Source organism: Empidonax traillii, unplaced genomic scaffold, assembly GCF_003031625.1.
Source record: "Empidonax traillii isolate 1590-97213 ecotype Southwest subspecies unplaced genomic scaffold, ASM303162v1 scaffold64:size1360303, whole genome shotgun sequence".
NCBI lineage: Eukaryota > Metazoa > Chordata > Aves > Passeriformes > Tyrannidae > Empidonax > Empidonax traillii.
The window spans coordinates 467,634-494,429 of NW_020955257.1; the positions used below are offsets into that span (position 1 = coordinate 467,634).

At 38.2% G+C, this 26,796-nt stretch overlaps 1 protein-coding gene across 1 annotated transcript in view; it reads left to right on the top strand.

Moving 5' to 3' along the window:
* Window positions 1–26,796, top strand: part of CHN2 (chimerin 2) — a 163,782-nt gene that overhangs the window by 1,270 nt on the left and 135,716 nt on the right. The window lies entirely within an intron of this gene.

The following is a 26,796-nucleotide window of genomic DNA, read 5'->3' on the forward strand; positions in this document are numbered from 1 at the left end:
AGGAAGGCAGAAAAGTTAGGGTGCATTTTTAAGCAAGGCAGCTTGAAATTGAAAGCAGTGATATAACAGTACCACTGCCTGCTGCTTAGCTCGCAAGCTGTTAATACTTAAGTTGTGAGAAACTGGCTGAGAATAACATCCTGGCATTTTAGTGGGCTGAAGAAGTAAATAGAAGCATGAACAACTTTGGGGTTCAAGGGACTCGTGACTCAGTGTTTTATTTGAGGTGCCAGATTGAGAATTTGTAAGAACGCTTCTTAAACATAGCAATATGTGCTGTGAAAAGCAGACAAGCTCCTTTCACTACCAATACAAGTCTAGAAAAATATAAATAAATCTAAAAGGCTGCTATGTTTTTTTTAAAGCTGATGTATGTAACTTACACAACATATTCTATGTCACTGTTCCAGCCTGCAACACTTACAGTCAGATCCAAAGAAAGAACTGGGTCCTAAAAATAAATATTTATTCCGACACTTTTAACAGAAAACACAAACACTGCAAGCCCTAATTGCCTTAACTAGAAAGCACCTGAAAGAAGTTGGCACGAGAAGTTCTGCCTTGTGTTCATATTCACGATGCAAGAGTTGCAAGACCAGAATGAAAATAAGCAAGAGTTAAGCCAACTTCATAGCTTGTTAGTTAAGGTACTCATTTGGGCAATGTGATTTTATTTAATGCATCATTTGTATATCTTTACATCTAAGTTATGTGATAAAACTAGAAACAACTTTAAAAGCCCACATTGGAACCTGTGACTCTCTTCCTTGATGCTTTAACCATTAAGCTGCAGAAGGGTGTCCCCAGCTTGGAGCAAGTGCGTATCTTTCTTGTTCCATGTATCTCAAGGTCTTTCTTGCATACTGTTACAGTGTCTGAGGAAGGATGCTTAGTGCATACCTCTGAATCCCTCTGGCTTTACTGAATCTAGGCTCCAAAATCTGTCTCATGAATTGACAGATGTGTCTCCCTTCCAGTCTTGGTTTAAATGCCTGAAGTGCCAGGAAGAGTGGGAGTTCAGGCACGTCATCCAACTCCAGGTGGCCTGCTGCTCAGCAGGTAAATCTAGCACCAGCTTAACATTTACCCAAGGAACTGAGCTCTGGGCTTTAGATGTACATCATTAAAAGTCAGGAGGTTTGACACTTGACAGTGCCCTGCTTTTGTATGAACCCTTAGCTATGGCCTACAACAATTTATGGTTTATCTTTTGCTTTTTGTATTTTTACAAGGATGAGCATAGCTGAGCCTTGGCCCATGCTTGGGGCTCTTAGGTGCCCTAGTAGTACAACTAATGAATATTCTCAAGTACTCCATAAAATAACTGAGTACCCTTGGCTTTCTTAACTTATGACCTTGGAGTGGTTTTTGTTTTTGTTCTAGTACATTCAGCCTGTATTTCTTCTGTGCATGTACTAATCAGAAGTTAAATTTGCTGCTGCATGATAAAGTTTCCAATATTAGCAGACGCACCATATCTGACTGTGTGCAGCTGTATTTTGGCTGTCTGTGGTTTCAGTTCTCAGAACTCAGCAAGTCTTACAGCATTCTATTTACATGATCTAACCAAACAGTCTTGCTTTAAAATTTAATTTAGTAGAATTTATATGTATGTTTAACTTGCCAGTATGAAGATTTACAAATAGTACAATTATTTCTATTACACAGAAGAGGGAAGGTTATACTACCACAATATATTTTGCTAGTAGAAAAAAGGAAGTGAAGTTTGAGGCTGATAGCAGAATACCATGCTGCAGAACTCAGCTCTACCACTGACTTGATGCTTGGCCTTAATCAAACTGTGTTATGTGTTGCAATCTTGAAGCGCTTGTCAATCTCACAGGGAACTTCTGAAGCCAAATTAAAGTGTAGCTCAGATAATCCTTTCAGATCTTGAAATAATCTAGAAATTATTAACATATTTGCAAATGCATTTTTAGCTTCAGCAAAAATGTAGTTTTTTTTAACAAACAAACAAACAAACAAAAAATGCTCATATACTAACATTCTGACTAGTAATTGACCGGTTCATCTTGAGACCATATAAATAATTCAAGTTTGAGACCACTGTTAGGGTTTGCTGGTTTTTTGAGGTAGCAACTGAAGATATGCCTCGTGTCTATCCTTAAATTATTGTCTATAACATCCAAATATGTGATTAGGTTTCAGCACTGGGACATGGTACTTGAGAAATTTTAGATGTTTTAAGAACTTCTGGGGTTAATAGCTGACTTGTGTACGCATGAGTACAAGTTGAATTGGTTGATAGCCAGGTTCTGGCCCATCTGAACACAGTGTAGTGCAGACCACCTCCAGATTCTTTCTAGTCTCATCAAGCTTTGGGTCGGCTTCTGTTGCCTATATGGAAAGGCAAGGGCGTGCTAGAATCTGTCTTAAAAGAAATAGAAAGTTTTATTGTCTGAGTGCGAGTAGTGGAAATCAGAGTTGAGTGGCAGATGGGAATTTTCATTCACTTTTTCAACGGGGTGATTTCTTCCATCTCTAATCCACCTTTCTTAAAATATAGATAGTACATCTTCCTTAGGCAGTGGCTATCTCTAATATTCTTTACAGGTGAGCATGGATCCATTTGTGAAGTAAGATTTCTGCTTCAATTCTTACCAATTCATGTCAATAGGAAAAAAAAACCAGTTCAAATATTTAATATGAGGAAGGTTCACAAGAATTTTATGGTGTAGATATTCTGCTTGCCTACTTACGTTTCTGTAAATGTTCAAGTGGGATTTATAGTCTTCACCTGAACTTCTGTCTACATTAAAGACCAGAATTTGGTTCTGTTCTGGGACGGTCATTTATAAGCACTGCCTGCACAGTGGCATGACAGGTGGTTAGCTTTAGCTTTTGTACAGATTGGGAGCTAGCATGAATGGAGAGCTATGACTTCAGCTATCAACTGATGGTAAAGCAAAATATTTGTACTTAGGAGTCATTTGATTTCATGGCTGCAGGATCAGTCCCCTCTTCTGAGCTCATATCTGTGGTCTGTATACTCGTCTCAACAACCACTGTGAGGCTGCTAATTATAGATTCAATAGTCTTAGGAACTTGTCACAGGCCCCATCTGAGAGAAGCCTATGAAGGACTTTTTTCAGTAAGCTAGCATTCACTAGTAACAAAATCTACAAGAGAGCCATGGGTATTTGTATTGTATTTCTTCATATACAGCTCTCTGCTTTTGGTAACAGAATTTAAGCTGCTCTGACTACCAAGAGTTGTGTTTGAAGGTGGCGGGGGGAGAAAGAGGTACAAAATGCTGGGGGAAGAAGGTGAGCTTGATAAGCAATAACTTCAGTATTCTTCTTTGGACCTTGGGTAAATCTGCACACCATGTGAAAAGCTGAAATTATAATTACTTCCATTGGGAATTCCACTTTACTATCCTATAATCTCTTTTTTAGCACATGCCCAGGTGATCTATTAGCTGTATTCCTTGCAAACTCCTAAATTTTGTTCTTCTCCCTGGATGGAGTGCTGATTTAAACACAAGCAGCATCTTTTCTTTCTGCCCTATTCTCTAAAGAGAACTGTGCATGTTTCTGTGCTTGCTTTCATGCTGTGATCTCCTTAAAATAGACATTCCCTTGCTGTTCCCCTTGTTAATATTGACCTTTATTCTCACTCATTCTGATCTTTCTTCTTTAAAACTTTTTTGTTGTTGTTGTTGAAACTTTTCAGCTTTTTCCTGGCAAACAATTCACCCACCTCTCCCACTTTGTCACCAGCTGCCTTCAGTTACCTCCACCCACTAGCCAAATACTGATTGTGCACGATTGATGAACTTGAGACTCGACTTTCTGGAATGTAAATAGAAGCTTGAGCGAAGAGACCTTTCTGGCTGCGCCTGCTCTGCTTCTCAAAGAAGCAACAAATCCTAGCCCAGCTAGGCTCAGTGCAGTGGTATTCCTAAACACTGGACATCTTGGCCTTTGCACCATCCAACAGTAGTTCAAAGTGGCTGTAAATCCCAGCTGCCTTTAAAGCTTTAGTTCTGCTTGAAAAGTCTTATGCCAGATACCCTCCCTGTAACAGGTGGATAGATTAGATAGCTTGGGCTGTCTATCAGGTAAGGGTCCACACTGAAGGTGAATGAAAATACAAATCTGTAAATGAAAGTGTGTAATCAGGCTTCCTCTGACAGCAGGACTGAGACTTTGCCAAACCTTTAAATGATTCTGAGCCTGTCTGCGAGAAGGGTATTACTGCAAGACCTTGGATGAAGACCCAGACCCAAGGCAAATTATTTAAATATATGTACCCAGTATTTTGGGTTTTTTCTATGACTTCCAAAGACAGATTTGCAGGTGTTAGGCTGAAGGGACATTTCAGCACCTTTCTGCTTCCCATCTGCATTGATGCTTCTTCCTGTGCTGTAAGCATTTTCCGTAATACCTGTCATTAGACCAGGGGATGGAGTTGAAACACATAGGCAAGCTTTCTGCTATGGGCCTGGAGAAGGGCTTGTGTGTTTTGTTGAGATATTCTTACTTTTAAGCTGTGTCTGCTGCTCTAATAAAAGATAGCTGCTTCTCCCCCCAACCCCTTGTTTTTGTAAACTCAGATACCTGTGTAGAATTCTGCTTTAAGTCTTTTAAAATCATCAATTATTGATGATTTTTTTTAATTGAAAATCAAAAACTTTTTCTGTCTTGAAGCTCAGGGGGAAAGGCCTTAACTTATCATTTGCACAGTGATCTTCATTTAATTAATATTGAAGTCTGTGGTTCATAAACTAATAATTGTAATAACTTGAAAAACGACGACTTTTTTTTTTTTTAATAAATGAACATATGTTGTTTAAAGGAAGCATAGTTCTCAGTTATGTATTTTCACACACACTCTACATTTTGAGAAGGATAAAAAAAAGCTTACCAAGAGAAGAAGAAAAATCTTTGATGGTTCCAGTTACTTAACAAGGTCAAAATAAAATATTAAAGGCTCATGAGTCTCTGGGGGTCATGAAGGTGCTATGATGTGAAATAGGCAGATATATTATAAAAATGAAAGTCAACATAGACTGATTTTAATTAAGATGCAAGCAAGTGAGAAGAAATGAAATTACTATTTTACAGAGATTCAGAGAGATTGTAATTGGGAAAAAAGATCAGTAAATGATTTTTATAGATGTGTATTCACAATGAATTAATAGAAATAGTGTTGTGAAAATGGCACATGAAAGCTATTTAAATAATGCTGTCATTATGCTGATAAGGTGCTACTTCTGATTTTTAAAAGGGCAGTAAGAGTTCTTTTTATTTCTGTTCTTCGTGCCAAGCTTCTGCTAGCCAGGGTGGACTTGTCTAAATTAAAGCTGAAGTCTTTTGTATTTGATGGTTATAAAGAACTCACCATTCTTATTAAAAATAATAAAAATGCGAAAGGGAAAAATGCCAAAATACTCCATTCTGATGTGGTGATTGGTTCAACAGTTAGTTACTGGGAATAGTTAGCTGGGATTAGCCTGGAAACTGGTACAATGCAAGTCTGCTTCACAGTTTAGTTTATATTGGTACTCTGTAAAGCAGAAGTCTTTTTCTTCTTATGGATCTGCTTGTCTCAAAGACATATGTGAAGGATCAGGCAAACAGTCTTTCATGCTGTCATGCTGGTGACCTCTTTGGATATCCCTTCTATTGATGAGTGAGTTCTTGCCTTCTGTTTGATGGTTCTAAGGAGGCTTAGTTATGCCAAATGCTGAGTGCTTGTAGGCAGGAATATTTTACATTAGTGAATCTTATACTGAGTCCTCTTGCATCCCGATGCCCACAGAGTTTTACATGTATCAAATTATAATAATTTTGCTATTACAGTGCACAAGTAAGTCTTAAACCTGTTTTAGACAAATAATAATTTAAAATTTTTTATCTTGCTTTGTTTATATACATACCTTTGGCTAAAGAGCAGCAGTGGCTGGATTGGCCTCACTTGCAACGTTGAATGCTGGCAGAAGGTGTTCTCATGCTGGGGAGCCAGTCTGTTGTCACTGTTTTCTAGAAAAAGGGGAGATACTTAGGAGATTAAATGTTTTGAGAATTGTGTGTTAGGGAAGGGCACATCAATATTGCACGAAAAAGCTTTTGTTGCAGGGAAATGTAGCAGGATTTATACAAGAAGCTATAAATCTGTAATTCTGTACATATCACATTTTTTACAGGTGTAGTCAGAGTTCATCTGAGAATTATATACAGTATCTAGTGTAAATATATAGTTTTAACTGCTATGAATAATAGCCCATTCTTGCTTTCTTTTTCTGACCTTTGATTATGAGAAGGTAAATTGGAATTTTGCATTTGGAGGTGGTTATTACCAGCAATGAATCATGCAGAATTCAGCAGTAATAGTTTCGTCACCTTGTTTTACTCAGCAATAGTCCAAATCCCAGGGCTGGAGGGTGAGTGTATCCTAGCAGAAGGAAACTGATGTTGCAATAGTGTTCTCATAACATTAACACACTTTAAAGTTTGCCCATGAAACTTGACAGCACAGGCTGATGTGTTTGATAAGGTAAGGAGAGGTTAAAAGGTTTTTTGAATTCAGAAGAATGCGCAAGTGTCACACGCCTTGCTTCTGGTAATATTGATCAAGGTCATCACAAAATAATTAGTTCAGCAAATAAGACAACTGTTCTGAGGATATCTTTATCAGGCAGTCCAATTCTCCAGAGACAAGGTGTTTCCCATATGGTGTTATCGCTGACAGTGTAGGAAGTACTAGGTGGGCCCTTTCTTATCATCAGTAAATCACGTGTCACCTGCTGTGACCTGTGTGCCAAGTCAGATTTCTCCGTTTCTTCTTACAAGATTGTCATGTAGCTATTCCTCTCCTTCCTTCTCACCTTCTTCTTGGGTGTTTAAACATTGCCCTGTAGGTTTTAGAAAAAAACAATATGAAGTGCGTTTGTGGTGTTACACTTTTTATTAAATCGAAGAAGATAAATGAAAGTTAGAAGAGATGGAGATCTCATTTTTTTAAAATGAGGCTCAGTTGTTGAGCACATGTTTAATTGTTAAAAATTTGTCTTACCTTGACAGATCAATTGGTTAAATATTTGGCTTTGTGTATGGCAAGGAAAAAAATGGCAAGTACACATCGTGTGCAGGCATACTAAGCACAGTCACTGCAAAGGAAGGCAGAAGTTCCTTTGGGAAGGTACTTCTTCTTCAGCAGTATGCTGTGTGCCAGAGGACCCATGCTGTGGTCAAAAGCAAAAGAAGTTTAAGAGCTCTTTTCAGCATTAAGTTTGCTGTCAAAAGTCGTGGAGTATCTGTTGTAATATTTTTCTGCTGTGTGAAGCTGCACTGATTCCACCTCAGTTCCCCAGTAAACTAGATCAGTGCCCCAAAGAAAGAGGAAAGGATGAGGCCATCATGAGAGACTCAGACAAATTCTCGATTTTCAGCTTTTCTGAGGCATCATTGTGGTTGTTCTTAAAGCCAGTTGTGTGTGTGAGGGGGTGTTTGTATGGCTGAACCCTGCCTTTCTGTGCATGTAGCTCTGTACTATTTTGGCATATTACACAGTGCTGTGGCCCCACAGGCAGTGCCGCATCGCCCATTTTTAAGCAGTTACATTGTGTGCAGGCGTGGGTAGATTAATAACAACCACATCCTATCCTGGCTAGTAGCTCAGAGTTAGGTTCTTCCTAGAACAGAGACATATATAAACTGTGTATCTTTTTGGCATGGAAAATTAGAGATGCTGGTGACTGACCTGGGCTGTTAGCACATTTAGATAACTGTGCAGGAGAAGGAACCATCCACTGCTGTTAAGTCTCTAAAGTCCCTGAGCGGGAAACTGGTGCAATGTATACTCTATATAGCTGCTGTATCCTTTAACACTTCCTTATGCATCCACTGATAGTCACTGTGGGAGATATACTGATCTGTCCTGTCATCACCATTGTTATGTACTTAAATGGTAGAGTTACTGCTGAGTCAGCACACCTTTACTTCTAGGCCCTGCTTTCTAAAGCCAAGGGCTTCTAAAAGACAGGAAAATCTTGGGGTGAGTTTAAAACAGGGGATATTGATGTTCTATATTGCAGGTTAAAAGCAAAACCCGAACCCACACCTATATTACAAGGAGATCTGATAGGAAAATCTTATTAATAGTGTGCTGTATTGAACAGTTTATGAATTTGTCTCAACCTCCCTTTCTTCCTTGGATTGAAAAGCTTTTTCCCTCTTCTCCTTTGCCTTATGAATACAAGACTCAGCTGGATTTATTATCCAGCTACAGCTCGATCACATTTCATTCTTTTTGATTCTAGTATTAAGGCTAGCAATTAATGAACTTCCAAGAGCTAGAACAGAATTTTTCATATAAGGTTCCTCAAAGCTCCAAGATTTAGTGCTTTACAAAACCCTGAATGTTGCAATCAAATTTTTGTAGTGCACAGAGGTGTCATAAAGCTGAATTAATGTTTTGTAAAATATTTTGGGTTTTTTTTTAATGAAAAACCCTTTGTGAACACAAGATGTTAAGTCCTAATCCTTCAAGCTGCCCGGTACCTTCTGTTCCCACTACACTGAGTGAGTAAATCAGCAGCAACTGGACTGGATAGTTGATTATCTGAGTATTTTTATGCAGTTTCCATTAAAGCAACATCTGCTGTTATGATGGGGCAAATTATTATAAGCTATGTGGTAAACCTCCCCTCCTCCAAGTACATAATATATTTAATATTCAGTGGACTTACATCATATATATATATATATAACATGTCAGTTCATTGGTGATCAATTTCCAAGGATTATGTACAAGACTTAAATTATATCTAATTTGTATAAATGCCTGCTTCTTGAGAGAGCATACTCTCCATAACTCTTGATCTCCTGCCAGGCAAACCAAGATGATGGACAGCTTTTAGCATCATGCTGTGATAACTCTCCATTTGTTTTATTTTGCAGTCTGAAGCATGTAGTTAGAATGTTCCATGCTGACAAACTTATTTGCTGAAAGAATATCGAGACCTTTGACATCTTACCAGAAACAGATAGACAATTTTCTATTCTAAGCTTTCTCATAATCATTTGTGTCTAACATATTGTGTATGTTAGAAATTGTGCTTAAGTTTAGAGAATAACAGTAAATAATGAAATAAAAATGGTTGTTGTGGATGAAATTTATGGCTGGAAGATAAATTAAACCATGGAAATAGTAACTGACAGGCGTGCTTTTTTCTCCTGTTCCATTCTGATACTAAAAACAGGATTAAATAAGTAAACCATTGATAAATAAAGTTGACTGGAGGATGGAGGTAGATGTCAGATTGGTGAGAATTTACAAAGTTATGTAGACATAAAACATTAAAAAAAAAAAAGTCTTTATTTAGGTTGTACAGAGAGAATAGAATCCTAAACTTCTTTTACAAAGTGTGTTTCTGTATCAGACCATGTTATTTAACAGGGGGAAAAATTCATAAGTTTTTAATGTAGAACCTCTGGTCAATTTGGTAGTAGATAAATACATCTAAGCATGGGAGAGAGAAAAGCCTTAGGACTGATACAAAATGTTGGACATTGGGTTCAGGCATTTGGCATTTCTGAGTGAGCATGTGAGAAGACAAGCTCTAAGTCACAGGTGATGAAAAATTAGGTTATAACCCCTTTTCCTCCAATTGAACCAACAGTTGACTGTCAAAGTGTATAATCATCCTATGCTGCAGTAGCATTTTAAGTACACATGTGATATGATAGTATTTCTAAGATAGGAAATTTCAAGTTTTTATGGAACTCCCCAAGATCTGTGTTCCCATCAATGCAGTGCCTGAACTGACCACTGTGGTGGCTTTCCATGTTGCAGTTTGACTGATTTCTCCTGCACTTTAAAAAAGTATTGTGAATATAAGGTTTTCTAGGCACGTTGTTAGATAACATGGCTATTCCACATTGTTAAACAGTTGTTTTATTTCCTTTCAGAATTGATGGATAAGTTCATTGAATAAACTCCAAGAAAGAAAACACATTAAATTCTCCTCCTAAATCCATTAAATTGCCTTAAACCATTGATTTTAAAAATAAACCTTAAAAAATATGAAGTGTAAGTCTAAAGCAGAATTAGAGTTGTGTATTATGTTTAATGATTAATGTTACAGTAAACCTTTAAGTGCTGACAAGTTAAGATATCAACACATAATGTGTGATTTCTTCTAGGACTACAGAATATGATAGATATGTACAGGTTATATACGGGGTTATTTACACATTAAAATTATTTTGAAAAAAGTCATAAGAGCTGTAATAAAAAAAATGTTCAGACATGGAAATATTATGGAATAGTTATTCTGGAACAGTTATTCTTGTTCAGTTAACTTATAGTAATGTAGATCACGCACTTGAAAGGTGTAGAAATATAGCATTAATTATATTAATTTGTTGAATAACACTAAGCTACTCTTCTTTCTTTTTCCTTTCTACTGGACGTATTCTTGAAAGCTTATTGCTCCCTTTTTTGAGAGACAGAATGCATTCTTGACATTCAGAAATTTAAACCTGAACCTGTTGTTTTCAAGAGTTGGGTTTTTTTGTTTTGTTTTGTTTTGTTTTGTTTTGTTTTTTTAATTTTGTGTTGTTTAGCACAGGAGCTGATCACATGGTGGTTTAACTATAAAAGGATAAAACAACATGAAGATAAAGATAATTCATTTCAGAGTAAAACTTTGCTAAACAAGTCATTATTAGTTAGAAGCATTTAAATCATGCGTGTGAGGTGCAGTCAGGACTGGAGGCCTACTTTGCTGACTGTTGTTGAACAGGATATTATAATCACTGGTGTATCATTTATGCTAACAGCACATTTATAGAGAGGATGGGTGAAAAGGCCACAGGGATGTTGGTACTTATATAAATATAGAATAAATGAGAGCTGGGGGCCCAAAAATCTTCTAACTTGAAGAATGTTAAAATATGATGCTACTGGGTGTAAACTACAGTAGAAATGGTGAAGAATTGGCACACTGTTACTAATGACATGTATCAGAATGTGTGTGTATGTTTAAGAAAAATTTAAAAAATGAGAATGTTTAGGAAAATAGCAGGAATTTGCTCCCCACCCACCATGAGCTGTTTCTTCTTTAATTCTGTTAAATAAGAAGAAGGAAGCACATTGTCTTTAAAGAATCACTGCAGAGGGCTTTGGCTCATGAAAACCTTTTTTGTCTTGTATTTGTTTTAGATCCTTTGATCTCTTTTGGTTTGATGAGTATGTGTCATCACTTGGTATTACAATTGCTTCCTCTTGCTCAGATATGACAGTAATAAATATATTCACTGAAAAGTGCAATTTAAAATTTATATTATTCACAGTTATTGGCAAAAACTGTGGCCTAAATGGTGAAAATTAGGGAGAGTCTGGTTCAGGCTGATATTTTAGAAAATAATTTATTTGACTTATCAATATGCATAATAAGCTAATGAAAATAGACTTTTCAAAAATTAGGTAAGAAAAAACTCAATATGAAATGATTGTATGTGTAATTGAGTGGTGTAATTTACTTTCACTTTACAGGAAAAGGCTTTCAGCTCCACTTCTTAAGCAGCTTTAGAAAACTGCACACTGACTCCTGGCAGTAGTGTATTGATTGAAAGCATCCAAAGCATCTAGAAAGCATAAGTGTACATAAATTCATCTGAAAAGGATGTGTTTTATAGAAAGAAACTCCCATCGCTGTCTAGGATTTGTAAGAAGTATATTAACTTCAAAAATGTACTATAATATATAATAAAAAAAAATAGTCGGATTTCTTTTTAAAACTCTGGTTTTTGTCACTCTGTAAATACTTAACTAATCTTCACAGCACCTGTTTCACAACTGGGAAGAAATTAGGCAGAAATATGGAACCACTCAGCTACTATCATGGAATAAAATTAAAATCAACATGTAATAAAAACAGAAGATTTTTCAGGAAACATTCTCAATTCATTAGAGAATGAATTGAGGTTTCCTCCCTTAGACTTCACTGCAAACTTTATCTCTTGTAAGGGATGTGGGTTTTTTCCCCCTCTTGGTATAGTTTATCTTACCTTATTTTAGTTTAGTGTAATAGTGTGTCATAAATTTCTTTTTATTGCATCAGTTTAGGACATGCTTTGTCTCAGTAAAATTTAGATAGATTTCTTTTTGTTTATCCCTCCTTTCTCGCGTGTACTCTCTCTCCAAATGTAAAGCTTTGCTATGCTTAGGCTGGGGGTTGGGTAGACTTAAACCAGTTAAGTAACTGCAAGAAATGTCAGTAATGTGAACAGTGTTACCCTGGATTTATGTTCTAACAGTTACTTAGCCTGATACTGACTTTCCCCATCCTTGATGATCAGATTGTTCCTAGTAAACATTTCAGAACAGATTTATTCGCTGCTATGTACTTAAAGAAGTTGATGCTGTTCATTTCTGGGGCTGTTGAGCACCATTTGGAACAGCAGCTGCTGAGGTAACGATTTGGACGTGTCCCCTACCATCCTTGAAAGGAGAAACATCGTGGGCGCACAAAAACCTTTCCAAAATATCAACGACATGCAAGCCTGAAAACATTTGCATATTTTATTTTAACAGATTTTTTCCTACCATGAATATGTTTATCTTGCTTGCAGATACTGAGTCTGATTGTGTGATGTCAAGCAGGGATGACTTTAGGACTTTTTTGTATACCTAAGGCTCCCATAAGTGCATAAGCAAGGGCATTTTCTTTCTTATCCCCTGCCAGGTTGTGACAAACTTGAAGAAATACGGTCTTATGGGTAAGACTCAGCAGTCAGGTCAGTTTTTACTATATCCTGTGATTTAATGGAGCCTGCAGTCCATATAATGGGAGATGCCAGCTCTCATTTGAGGGAACTCTTGGAAAGAATGAGAAACTTGCTTTCAGTCCTGGATCAGCTTTCTGAAATACTGAGAAAAAAAGAATTATGTAGTGAAGTTATTAGCTGAAGCCAAACCAGATTTTAGGCCAGTCTGTCTTCATCCCATTACTCCTTCCAAAACAACCCATACCTCCCCCCTTCTGCCTAGTAAGCACACCAGTCTTTATAATCCGTAATCCTAAAGAATGAAAGCTTCAGGAAATTCAGCTGAATCCTACAATCAGGAAGTCTGTAAGTTTTCTATGAGAAGTTAATTCTAGGACTAGCTGACCTATTAGAGCAATGTTAAGTTCACATCAGTACAGATGTGCTACTAAATGTCTGAATCTGTAGTACTGTTGTTGATTTCATATTGTCAGGGATTTTTCTTTGGACAGGCTTAGTAAAAGGAAAAAAAATCTGCCTTACAGTGATACAAGTATAAGGAGACTATCTCCAACCCTTCACATCACTTTGCCAAAATGTCTTGCTCATGATGATCTCTTGCACTCCCTACCCTTGGAAATAGCAGAATAAATGTAGCAGAAGGTATGTGAGCTGAAAAAGTATGAAATCTGTGGCTTGGAAACTTCCTAAGACAAAGAGCTGGATTCTTAAGTGTAGTATAATCTTTTCATTCTTATATTTGATTTTATGAATTTGGTAAGTTGTTCCGTGGACCCATGTAAACTTGAACATCCTATGTGGAAGAGCTCCAGACTTGGAATGTGCTATGCAAAGAGATGCATTTTTCAGTTGTTTTTGAACTTGTCATTGGCTTAATTTCATTTAACTCACCTTTCCCCTTTTAGTGGAATAAACAGTGAAAATTAATTTTTTATACATGTGTGAAATCTGGAAATGGCATAAAGCCCTTTATCATTGTGCCACAGTCAACTCTTTTCCAGCTTGAAGAGTCAGAGGGTACTTGACCAATCCTTGTATGGGATAGCCTACCTGTCTTTGGTCATCCACATTGTCTTCTATTACTCATTTCCAGCCCTCAGGTCATCTTATAAAAATAGACCAGAAATTAAAACAGTTATGAAGGGTTGGATGCATTTTATATGTATTTCACTGAAATTAGGATCTTTTCTCTGTTCCTTAATATTTACTTTTCTTTTTCATTCATGGTATTTTCATGCTTTTAAGACAGTTTGCTTTGACTTGCCCAATAAATATAACATCATGTGTCTGCTAGTATTGTTCTTTTAAATAGTTTCTACTAGTTTGCCCAGTGGAGATATCAGACTACCTGAATTTTTTTGGCATTCTCTTAGGGACCGTCATAACATTGCTGTGGTATAAGCCAATTTGGTGGTCCTGTGATTCTGAGGCAGTTTTAAAAGAGACAGCTACTCAGACTGCTGTTTCAACCATGAGTTCCTTAAGAATGCTCTTCTGACCTGTGCAAGTCGTTATTGTTCATATGTTTGTTCTGTAGCCTCTTCCACTGAAATCTGTTTGAAATGGATGCTCCAACCAGTACCTCACAAAGACACAGTTCTCTAGGTTCTTGGTTCTCTGTGTGCAGAGCTCAAAATACTGGATTATTTTCTGCTGTAAGTGCTGCTTTTATCCTTTGATTGTTTATTGGCCAGACTGTCAGGCTTTGCATTCACGTACAAAAAAGGGGCTGTGGTTAGTTCTTCTGTCTTCTGACAGTCATTTCGCAGGCTGTCTTTTGGCTTGCCTAATTGTGGTTTAAGTTTGCTTTCATTTTGCAAACATTATTTTTGTTTGTTTTTACTGATTTAACCTACAAGAGTTAGGAGTCTTTCATGAGCTCATGAGTCTTTCTACTTCCTTCATTTGGACTCCAGCTTTCAGAAGGACGTTTTCTTGTTTCTTACAGCCTCCCATACCCTGTTGTTCTGCTACACTGGCTTCCTTTTCCACTTTCTCAAATCTTTGTTTGCCATGTGTCATATATTTGTGCTCAGCCTCCACCGTGGTATCTCTGTTTACCATATTGCCTGGGAAGGCTTAATTCTCTTAGCTTCTCCATTTAGCTAGCTTCCTTTTAGCAAGATTTAATGTATCCTCCAGGGTGACTTAAAAATCAGATTTCAAAGGTTTTATCAGTCCTGTCAAAATTTCCTGGTCTGTGTATATCAACACTAGCTACACTTACAAACCCATTAAAAAACTCCAAACTGTAAAAACCGAGTGTGAATGGGTAAGCACGTGTGTCTGTTCATCATAGATACAGAGCAGATAATCATTCTTGACAAGAAGAATAATTCTAAGTGCAGAATCTAGGCAGTCAAATCTGGTTTTTGTTTGTTTTTATCAGGCTGTAAATTAGCAGAAACTGTCCCTTTAGATGTACTGCTGCTGGCTGCAGCACCTGTGGCTGCCTGAGGGTCAGCCAGGCTGCCTTTGCACCCAGTGAGTCTGGGAAGTCGGGTCTCAGTTTTGAGCTACTGCAGTTTGGAATTTGGATGGAGATGTTCTAGCAAGACAACTTGCACAATTAGACATATTTTTTTTGGAACCAAAGTGGGAAAACTTTGTTCCTGCAAGAATCTGGAGCACTCCCCTAAAAATGGCATGTGTTTGGCACAACTGACTGTTAAATCCAGCTGAGAAGTCAGTAAGTGTTAGTGAAGGGTTTTGATAAGTGTGGACCAATGTGGTCTGCGTAAGCTTAGTAAAGTCTTGTCATTTAGCTGTATTGTTTTTAACAAAAAAGGTTTTTGGAGAGTCAGAAGTGTAAGGGTAATTGGACTGCATCATAAGACATCATTGACACGCTGCTGCTTGGAGGGAGGAAAAACTGATTTGTGATTTGTAAATATGGTACTAGGAGAAAGTAAAAGAATTTCAGAAAATATGAAACAGTGAGTAGACATTCTTTCTGTAAACCAAAATGATGCAGTTTGTTTAAATTTAACAGTAGACTATGTATGTACTCAGAAAATGTTGCATTACCTAGCTGTTAATCTTGATCTGACCTGTTCCAGGCAAGAAGCGCTTGCTCTGTGAACTTTTTTCTTTAAACTTCAAATATGAGCTCTCTTTATGATAATATAATATTTCCCTTCCTGTCTCTCTGAACCCTCCTTTGTGTGTTTGAAATTTACAGCATTGAGCTTTATCTGAAAGTGAATTTATTTTTAGACCTTGCAAGAGAATAGTTCAGCTGTGTGAGTAATGTGCAAAGACTGAACAGCCTGGAAATATCCCTCTCAGAGAAGCACCTCTTCTTGTCTGGTCACACTTGCTTTCAATTTGCCCATGACATGAAGAGGTACAGGGTGTATGCCAAAGTACTTGTTAGGTTTCAGGTTGTTTATTTATGGTTTATTAGTATTTTTTCATACGATTTTAAGGGGCGGGGCTCTGTGTTAATTAAGGAAAAGCTTATACTGAAATGTGCTCCTGTTAATGGTTATGTTTCTAAAGCAGAGGTACCACTCCAGAGGCTTTCGTCTGACTGGATGATGTGTCCTCACCTCTCCCTTTCCAAAGACATCTTCCTGAGGAGCATATTCCTCCTGAGTGCACCTGCCCTGTTTTGTGCAGCTCCCCCTCCGCCTTGGCAAGCCCTGTGCCCTCACTCGTTATTTTCACCTTGATTATGGTAAACCTTTTCACCTTGCTCGTAGTAATCCCAAGCACTAGAGAAAATGTATAAGAAAACAGAGGGAAGGTTTTTTAAGCCTGACTTAAATCACTGTGGGATCACAGTGTGAAGATCCAGGAGGCAGCTTGAACAGACTGAACATCTTGATGCTGCCAGAGAGGGGGGTGTCCCAGCCTGCTGCCTGCTCCTGGTCTCTGCTCTTCCTGCCGCTATGCAAGGCTCTGGCACTCATCTTGTCCTTCTGTGAGCTGGCAGCCGGCACCACTTGAGAAACAGAGCTGACAGTGAAAAGCAGAAATCTCAATTCTAGCATTTGCTTAGCAATGGTCTCCTCTCCTTAAAATATGCTTTTTTTTTTCTCATCGTACACTTTATGTGGCATGCTGAAGATTTCTAACAGCTTTGCTTTTCAGAGGCTTTCCAAAATGCCCATGCCTTTTTCTTCAGTTCTTCCACTTACTCCCCCTCCTTCCCTGTGCCCCTCATTCATAACTGTGAAGTCTTTTGGTGCCTGTATAATTCCTTTCATGTAAGAAGTAACATTAACATTATTAACTGTACATGAATTGTGATAATTCCTTAGTATTTGAGCCATTCATAGAATTTAATAGAGCCTCTTAGGATATTTGTTTGAAATGTGGCACAGCTGATCATACTAGGAGCCTTTTGAGAAAGAAAAGAAAAAAGGACAATATCCTGTGTTGTTACAAACAAAGCAAAAATGGTACTGAGGATTGTCTATTACCAAGTGATGATAAGCCATAAGACTTCAGAGTTGAGAGTCTAGATGCACATTTTCATGGACTATGGTTGACATCAATATTAAAATGTAATTACCAAGCATATGATGTAATGTTACTTTGCAAAAAATAAAATACACAGTTTGTGCTTAGAATATTGTCACATCTCTGAAACACTGCATTTTATTAGGTGGGTGAGCTAGAACTCAAGAAAACTATTTAAATGAAATGTGCTTATTAAAAAGAGAGAGCAATACTCCTATAGCACTAAAGGATTAAAAAACAAAAAAAAAAAAGGAAAGGGGGAAAAGTGTACTCATGCGTGAACATGTTAGAGTCCTGTTTTGCTGTATACATGAAAAGACTTAAATTTTTTTTTTCTTCTAAGAAGCAGTCTTTTTTCTATCATCTTTTTCCCCTGTTCCTTTGAAACAGTGGACCGGGAATTATGATGTTCTGTGACCTATTGTATTAACTTGGACTAGCACCAAGAAAACTTTCCTGCTCGGAGAAATAGTTCCAATCTCCAGGTTCAATATTTCATACTACCTGGGTGATAAAAATATTGTGAATTTCTGTGCAGCTGACAGTTTTTCTTTCCAGTTCAATAAAGCTGTTACTAGCAACTGGTTAATTATTAATCGTTGCATCATTGCTTTCTTTTTTTAACCCAAACTTTCTCTTGAGCAGCTTAAGATAAATAACATCTACTGGGAGTATATTTTGCCATAAGATTTTTAAACGCTAAATTAATAACTTATTTTATATATAAAATATTTTAAAACTGAGACTTGGATTGAAAGCATGGATTTAAAAGCAGAGAGATTCTCAGAGTCATGTAATTTTAGGAAACAGATTCCTCTAACTTAAACATATTCTGCAGCCCCTTTTTTTTAATCTCTCAGTAACACAGAGTATGATGACTTGGAAGGCACCAATCAGGATAATCAGGATCATCAAGTCCAACTCCTGGGCCTGTGCAGAACACCCCAAGAAACACACCATGTGCCTGAGAGGGTTGTCCAAATTCTTCTTGAACTCTGTCAGGCTTGGTGCTGTGACCACTGGGGAGCCTGTTCCAGTGCTCAACCACCCTTTGGGTGAAAAACTTTTTCATGATATCTAACCTAAATATCTCCCAACTCAGCTTCATGCTGGTTCTTTGAGTCCTATCACTGGTCACTAGAGTGAAGAGATCTGTACCTGCCACTTCCCCTCATGAAGATGTTGAAGGTGAGGTCTCCCCTCAGTCTCCTTTTCTCCAGGTGAAACAAACCAAGTGACCTCAGTCACTCCTCATAAGGCTTCCCTCCAGACCCTTCACCATCCTGATTGCTCTCCTTTGGATGCTCTCCAATAGCTTAATATCTTTCTTAAAGATATTAAACTGCACACGATATTCAAGGTGAGGCCACACCAGTGCAGAGCGGGACAATCTCCTCCGTGGACCAGCTGGAGATTCTTTGATTGCTGCCCCTCAGGACATGGTTGGCCTCAACTGGGCCAACTCAAGTTGCCATCAACCATGACTCATACTCAAGTTGCCATCAACCAGGACCCCACAAGTCCCTTTCCACAGTGCTTCTCTCCAGCCTCTTGTTCCCCAGTCTATACACACAGCCAGGGTTGCCCCATCCCAGGTGCAGAATCCAGCACGTGCCCTTGTTAAATGTTATACAATTGGTGATTGCCCTTCTCTTTATTTGCCGAGGTCCCTGCAGGGTCTCTCTGCCCTGGAGGGAGTCGACAGCTCCTCCCAGTTTAGTGCCATCAGCAAAGTTACTTGGTATTCCTTTGAGTCCTGTGTCCAAGTCATTTATAAAGTTGTTGAAGAGAACTGGGCCAAGGATGGAGCCCTGTGGAACCCCACTAGTGATTGGACACCAGCCTCATGCCACCCTATTCACTATAACTCTTTGTGCCCCACCTGTGAGCCAGTTGCTCACCCATTATGTAACTTGATAAGTTTAAATTTTCAGATGCACGATGATCTTAAGTGACATGAAAATAAAATAGGGAATATAAAATTTTTGTTTGCATGAAACACTTTGGTCCCATTGAATCTTGGGAAACAACTCATTATACACCAAATAGCTATGTAGGGAATTTGAGAGATGACACAGATTTTAGTTTAAACTTTGGGAAAATAGCTTAAAAAACATAAAACTTTTAAATCTTTTCAACAGGGACTAAATGCCACTTATACTTAAATCTCTGAAATATCTTCAGTGAAGCAGTAGAAATGCTTTGGAGAGCAGTAAAAGTGGAATTGGCTCCCTTGTTCAGAATATTAGATCCATGCAAATGCTCAATAACAGATAATGAGGATATGTGAGAAATTCAAGCAGGAGTGTAAAGAGAGGCTCGTGCTTGCAATGAGCTCCATATGGCTACACATTTCTGCCTTTGCAGAACATCACTTTTATCAGCAGGTCCCCACATAGTACATGGATCAGCTGTGTAGAGCTGATTGCATCATCAAAATGAAGTGACAGCATGTCTCAATTGGTCAGCTAAATGTTGTGTGATATTCTTGATCATGGGGATAAAGCCTGTGGTTATTTTGTTTCCCTTAACTGTTTCAATTTTATGTTTCATCCATTTATTCTTACAGTCTTTGGTGTCTGGGATAACACAGGCCTAGGCTTTGATTTGGATTGCAACTGGTTAGTCCTAACAGCAATTTCTGTGGAGTTTCTGGTGGACGGTTTGGGGAATGGGGACTAAAGGAAGGAATTCTGTGAATAGATGATCATCTTAACCCTCTTTACCCTAAGACCTCTAGATTACTCACTACCATGACAGCAGGTCACAGTTAGATACAATGTGAGACTCCAGCTGTAATGCTCCAGGCACTGTCACTATCTGCCTTCCCCTTACGTGTGCTCATATTTTCCCCTCTATCCATCTGCCTGCAGTCTCACTGGTTTCTTCCACCTCCTCCTGAATCTGTAAGCTCCTTCTTGCAGTACCCTCTTTATTTTTGATTTTGATTGGCCAAAAATCACCCTGTCGTTTTGTTAGCCTCTAGTTGTATATACACTAACTCGTCAGGAAATGCGCGTGTACCTTTCAGGTGAGCGGCAGAGGGGTTGTCTGTCTGCAGAATCATGTCCCCACTGGGGGTTCTGCCCTCTAATACTATCAGTGGCGTTAAAGCATTTGAGTTCTCCCCACCTCTTGCGGAGTCTCTGTCCAGGTGTGGATTTTCATTAAACCTACAGACACTTAATGTCTTTAAAATCTATAACTCTCTGTTAAATTAAATAGTAACTGGGCGATGAATTACAGTGAGTCTCATTTGCCTGTGGGAAAAACAGGGACTGTCATTTTGAAACTGATACTAAGTTTCTAGAGATGTGAAAGCTGTTTATTGTATCTGTAGGAGTGACTGAATGTGATCCCTCTCACTCTGATTAGTTACATACATTAAAAAAACGGAAAAATGCCTTTATTAGAGTTTGAAGTATGTCTGTGAATGAAACAATATCAGTATTGATAAACCTTGTGATTAATTAAAACGTTGAGAAACTTCAGCTTCCTGTGACTTCAAGTCAGAATTTTCCCCCTTCATCTTGAGACTTATGCTAGCAATAATAAGTAACTATATTTTAGGTAGATCTAAATTAAAGTGTCTATAATTCAAAATATCTTTAAATGTATCTATTTAGAAAAGTGATTTGTTGTTAAAGCCATCCATTAATTTCCACGAGAGTTCCAATTTTGGGGCCGTGTAATACACTACTAGCTGGTTTGACTGATGGTGCTGATAGCTTGTGTTCATGGAAGACATTTAATTAGTTGGGAAATTAAGGCACCTCACTACCTCGAATACACTAAAAGAAGAATCCGGGGGTTAACTGCTGCCATAACCTTCCAACGCAGAGCAAAGTCAACAGTCAATGGTGGAAGTCAGAGAGCATCTGCTTTTGCAAAAGAGTTTGCAGGGGAGCAGACTGCAAGCACCCCAAAGGGGAACTTAGCATCAATACTGAAAGCATTGACACCGCTGGTGTAAAATGAGTCATAAAACAAACAATCCAGTGTGCTGGTTTGTTTCTAAAAACTGACACTGCAGGCATCACGTGCAGTTTGCACACTGTGCTGAGAGATCAGACCAGTGCAAATCCAAAGCATGACATTATCGTCACCTTCAAACTGAAGATACAGACTTGGCACTTCCCACTCCAGATGTTTCATGAGCAGCTGTGATCATCATCAAAGTCTATCACACAGTAGTTACATTTTTAGGCTTAAGAATGCATTGCCTTAAACAGCAGAGGTGGAATCTGCCACATTTTTCTGTCTAGACATGCTTTCAGCTGCAGCATCTGGAAATAACAGCACACGGATTTGTAAGAATTGAAATATGGCAGATAGTGTCTTGATATCATGGTTGGAAGGGACTGCATAACCATTTGATCATAATGAGGACACATAAAGACAGAACCTGGTAGCTGACACTAGGGCATGGGTTGACACCTTCTTCCCCACAGCAAAGCTGTACTTTTACTTCTTGAGCTGAGTGATAAATGCACTTACTGAAGCTCCTGGTAGTTTTTTCACATACATTTCTGAACTATTTCTTAATATTTTGCAAATACACTCAAAGCATGAAGAGTGATTTATAAACATTAGCCTTTGACCATTGTAAGATCCCCACTGAAAAAAAAAAACAACTTTCAGTTTCCAAGCTAAAAAAGATACAAAGGAATGATGGCTGCATTGTACTATAAAATTTATTTTCACTCCATTGCAGTGATTGTTGCAAAGCTGAGTTAGTTCTATACTTTAGTTTTTCCTGTTTGCAAATGTTAAGAGAACGATATCTGACAAGCACAGGTTTAAACTGGTAATAAGAACTACCTAAAATCTCGAGGGAGAACATCTGTCATGAGCCAGGATTTCTACAAATTTTCGGTGAGACACTCTTGACACTTTTGCACTGGAGATGTTAGAATCAACGTGCGATCAGACAGTAGAGAGATCAATCCCTTCAAGGGTGAAAAAATGTTGGCATCTTTTCCAAGGAACAAGGGATAGGACAAGAGGAAACGGCCTCAAGTTTTGCCAGGGGAGTTTAGATGGGGTGTTAAGAAAGGGTTATCAAACCTTGGAACAGGATGTCCAGGGAAGTGTTGGAATCACCATCCCTGGAGGTATTTAAAATCTGTGCAGTTATGGCACTTAAGTTGACCTGGCAATGCTGGGTTAATATTTGGACTCAATGATCTTAGAGGTCTTTTTCAAACTAAACGATTCTATGATTCTATGTAATATATTCCAGAGAGGTATTATTTATTCTGAAAGGAATTTGGCACACATTAGGATTTTTCCTTCCTTTCCCCCCCACCCCTAGTTTCTGTAAAGCACTCTGGAAGTTTTCACTAACAACTTCTGTCTTCTTAACTGACATATGGAGAAGCCACGATGTTGGCATGAAGTTATCTCCTGGTAACAGTGCCAGGAGAGTGTTATTTTGCAGCATTGTTTAATACAGGAAACTGCTTTGCCTTTTGTCTGTAATTTCAGTTTTTCTGAATGTTTGTTTTTATATTGATAATGTTAATATTGACAACTTCTTCTGCATTTTGAAATGTCTAATAAAAAGGATAATGGTATCAGGAAACATTTTTTGTTGATCTTGTATTTCTTTTTTAATTCCCTCTCTTTTATGTGTCTTTAATGAGTTCTCTGGGGCAGATATTGAAGAATAGCTATTCTAGGAAAAATTGCAATATAGACATGCCAACTTTTATATCTGAAAACCTTCTATTAGTGCTAACATTAAGATCCATTTTAGCTGTGTAACAATGAAGTGGGTGCTTCTCTGTTAACACAGAAATCAAAACTGTCAGTTCAGGTCAAATCCTGATTCTTTGCTCACAACAACAATAGGCAAGTCAGGAAGATGGGAGTGGGATTTCCACATCCCTGCTTGTTTCCTGACTTACGGACGACACAATTTTGATTTGGGAAGTAACTGAGACTAAGCATAAAGGCTTAAAAATCCTTTAAAATAATAACAGCCAACATTTTTGATAGCAAATTGTAGATAAAAATCCTGGCTCTGTTGAAGCCAACATTGAAAATCCCACTGACTTGAGCACAGCCAGGATTTCACACACGGCATTCGAAGCACCATGAGGACACTGATTGATTCTCTCTTGCCCTGTCTAAGAGGCTGGTTGTCTTTGATCTGCAGACCAAGATAGCAAGATGAAATAACTTGGTCCTTCCTTCACAGAGAGTTAGTAAGTACTAGGTCAGGAATTTGGGGTTTCCTTGACCTCAGCAGTCAGTTCATGCCTCACACCGGATTTTATGGAGCACTTTTGCATGGTATCCCTGTGTGTTATATTGATACTCCATTCTTTGACCTTGTTTTTACATGACCATCTTTTTACTGACCATTTCATTTATTGTGTGCTTCTCTAGCACTTTCCCCCTCTAGTTAATTTACAGTGGTTCTATTTCTGGCCATTAGATTTCCTCTCCTCCTTTTATGGTTATAACAGAGCACACATGCAAATCATCCTTTGGACTGCAGGCACTGACTGCCTTCTTCCTGCAAAATATGAGCAACTCTACCCTGTCACAATTATGCACTGACATGTAGCACATGTTATGTATTACCGTTAATCCAAAAGTACTATTTTCTTACCACTTTTAAACGGTTTAAAAATAATTTCACTATCCTTCAGTCTCTCTTTATGAACTTAATAGATGCATTCTAAAATGTGTAAATATTTGTTGAAGTATTTGGAAGTAATCTGTACCAGCTTAATTTTTGTATTGCTGCCGGTTGCCGACTCTTAGTTGGGTGATGTGACATTCATTTATCTGTCCTGGTTGTATATTGTATTCTACACAAAAACTTAAATTACTTTCATAACAAAGACATCATGTGAACAATGGTGGACATGCCTGCTGTATCCACCATCTTATGCTGTGCTTCTGGGAACAAATAATACCCTATCTTTTTATATTTCCTATTCATTTCCCCAGTCCGTTCCTTGTTGTACTTGTTCTCAGTTTAATGCTGGCTTCTTTCCTCTATCAAATGAGATCTTTTGGAGTACCTTGGCATGTATTGTGATTTTATAGTCATTAACTGGGTTTTCTCCATGGACAAAGAAAGGCTGGCACAGCTAGAACTCCCTGGGTGGGTCCCTCCCTACTTTCTCTTCTACCCTGGTGCCTTGAGCTCCAGCTTTTTAACTGCTTATCTTATCTGTGTTCCCTGATATTTGACATGAGGGTTCATCACTTAGAAAAAGGCAGTACTCAGTTGTTTAAGAGTTGTGTTCAATGATTTTGTAACAGCGTCATATGGCTCGGACTAGGTGAGCTGAATCTGAGTTTGAACACAATTTTTCTATGGTTAGTAGTCCTTATCATTTTGTTTGTCACTTGTGCAGCAAAGTCATGCTGAAATTTGCAAGTTTAATTCTTTATAACAAAATGTTGAAATGTGGCAGCTTGGTAATTGAATTTCCACTTGCTTTCTGCTAAGCGTTATAATCAGTTTTGGCTCCAAACTGAAACCTGTTCTCAAGTACTCCTACATTTTGATCTGGGACAAATCCAAAATGCTCAGAGTATTTCTCTCTTGGTTCTGGTTGGGAAGGCATCAGGCTTTGCCAAGAACACTGATTTTTACCAAATCTCAATGTAAGAAGGAATTATGTCGTTGTAACAAATAATACTGTGAGTTTTCTACTAATTTGGTCCAGCTATTTTTCTGCCTTTCCCATTAGCTTGGATTGCTATTGCTGCCAAAGCAGTTGCTTGATCCGTGCCAAAACTCTAGAGTAAAACTCACCAAAGTCTGTACCCAAACTAATGCTTCTCAGTATACCTTTGCCTGTGTTATCACATCACTGTTGATATCATGTATTTCCAAAGTGGAGGGGAGGGAAGGGCAGAGGAGGAACTGCCATCTGTGTGACCAGCTTCATTCATTACATACTCAGTAATGCATTCTGTGACTGTGGTGGGCTATTCATTTTAAATGGTATTATTGCTGTTCATGGAGGCATAGCTGAAATGCTAGCTTGAGCATTAGATCATGTATATTTAAATGCTAACAGTTGTAAATAATGGTAAGCACTTTCTAGCTCTGTAATTTTTTACTGAAATGATTGCATGGATTGGTACTATTTTCTTATGTGTTTGAATAATCCATATGTTGCTTCAACTCAAAAATAGGAATATACATTTGTATGTATATACCTGGGTATGCCTAGGAGAATGCAAGTCTCTAGAAATTTTGGAAATCTATCCAGATAGATACAATTTCAGTGATTCTTCAGGTCCCTGAAATATTGACTGATATGTAACAGAAGATGATAGGAGGGTTCATTAAAAAAATTTGAGTATTCTTTGACATCTAAGAGTGCTTGATTCTGTGAGTAATTATTGAAATACAAGTGTACTTGCTTTTTATGGAGGAATTCAGTATTACTGGAAAACCATTTACATCAGCGCTCACTCTTCCTGCATTGTGCCTGCATTGTGAACAGGCCAGATGGTGCTTTGCTGCATGTGAGCACAGTAATAATTGCAGTTCTCAAAGTGAATGACTACGTTTTGCAGCATGACACCAATTTTAGATGAAAATGAGGCCTGGTATATTGACAGGCACAAGCAGAGGGAAGTCATGGCCCACAGAGGGGGAGTGGACTTGCTTTTTGGCTATTCCCTCCTATTATTCCTCATGTACATTAACAAATGTCTATGTAAATTAGGGCCATTTGAAGAGATGTTTGAGTGGGTGAAGTTTCAGAAATTATTCCCTGTCTTTCCCAAGGCTGTGTGTTTCAGCATCTGACAAATTTCTTACAGTATTGTTTAAAGAAATTAAGCGTAATAGAAGTTAATATGTATTTTGAAACGAAAGCTTTGATTGGTAGAGCTGGAGAACATTTTGTGGCCAATTACCTATTGTCACATACTCAAAAAACATTTTTTTCTTAACTCTACGCCCAGTTGTTTTCATTCTCTGAATAACGTAACCAATGTAACTGTTAAATGCGTTTTTGCTCCCCTATTTTGCCCAAAGTTTTATCACTAGTCTCCTGGTCTGCTCAGAAATTAGTAAGTATCCATCCTTGTCTCCCATTCCTACTTGTCTCTTTTCGCTTTATCCCTCTTGCCAGGACGCCTTTCCTTCTCTCTCCCTTGTGTTTGAAATCACAGTGTTCAGCTACCTGAGCCCTCTGCTTCTCCTGTCTTCTTTTGAGGTCCCAGATTTGCCTGGCCTTTTTGGGTGGGAGGGGAGGAGATATTGGAGGCAACTTGTCAGCTTCAGCAGTCTTAATGGAAGAGAGAGATGGGAAATTGGAAAAGGGAAGGGGGCTGGGGTGGGAGAAGGTTGCTAGGGATTAGGTTTCCATCTGCCAGTCTCTCATCTGTCCTTGCCCAGGTCCTGGACTGCCAGTTCTCCCCTCCTTTTCTGCTATTGAAAAGAAGGAAGAAAGCATGGGCTTTCGTTTGTTTAAAAGCATAAAAGAAAGAGGGAATTAAGCTCATTAGGCCTCCTTATTAGTCACCACTGAATGTAGAAAGTAAGCTTGAGTAAATGCAGGCTTGAAAAATGGTGTAAATCATT